This window comes from Artibeus jamaicensis, unplaced genomic scaffold (genome assembly GCF_021234435.1).
Source record: "Artibeus jamaicensis isolate MK-2021 breed Jamaican fruit bat unplaced genomic scaffold, CSHL_Jam_final contig_60, whole genome shotgun sequence".
In the NCBI taxonomy this organism is placed as follows: domain Eukaryota; kingdom Metazoa; phylum Chordata; class Mammalia; order Chiroptera; family Phyllostomidae; genus Artibeus; species Artibeus jamaicensis.
In genome coordinates, this window is record NW_026521900.1 from 4,914,613 (window position 1) to 4,915,629 (window position 1,017).

The window sequence follows — 1,017 nt, forward strand, 5'->3', positions numbered from 1 at the left end:
AGGGAAGGAGAGAAGAGGAAACATATCAATGTATGGTTGCCTCTCGTGTGTCCCTTGCTGGGAACTAGCCTGCAACCAAGGCATGTGCCCTGACTGGGAATCGAACCGCGATCCTTTGGTTTTGCAGGCCAGTGCTCAATCTACTGAGCCACACCAGCCAGAGCTATGCAGAGAGTTTTAAATCATGGGTCACTAAACTATGGTCCTTAAGCCATATATGACTTGCTGCATATTCCTCTAAATAAAGTCTTATTGAAACAAAGCCGCATTCACTTGTTTAATATGACTGCTTTCAAGCTACCAGGACAGAGTTGACAAGTTGTGATAGAGATTGCCTGGCATGTAAATCTTAAAATATTTACTATTGACCCCTATTTTAAAGGAAAAATAGGGATGATCCCAACAAGGTGTTCCTGGCAAAGGGAGTTACATGCAAAAAAGCATGAGGCATCTAACAGCAGTAAAGTTTTTCTGCACCTGAGCAATAAAATTTTTAAGGAAAGAGACCATGGTGAGAACACCCAAGTTCTCAATAAATGTTTGTTTAAAATATTTATCCAGATTGCTCATATTATTACACCACTCATGAATTTATTAGTGACTGCTGTACTTATATTTTAGTCTTCTTGGAATTATTGATTATGACCCTATGAGGCAGAAGCAAAAAGGGTAATGTGTAGCCCAGTGAACTGAGTACATTGTGAACTCATATTATGGTAATTTTAATTTCACTAGGCTTATTCATCAAAGTATTTGTTAATAGGTTGTATATTTTGTGTGCAAATGTAGTTTATCACAGAAAATAGTCCTAGCGAGTCTGATGAAATGTGAAAATGAAGTATTTGTTCATGAATTTCTGGTGGTAGTGGTAAGGGAGTTAGAACACACACACAAAAACACACACAACCTTGCCCTCCCAAACAAATGTACCCATAAACACGTTTTACTAATTAGTGTTTTATTTCAACCCATTTTAAAGATGGAAAATAAACATTTTACTGAAAATAATTTAAAGTA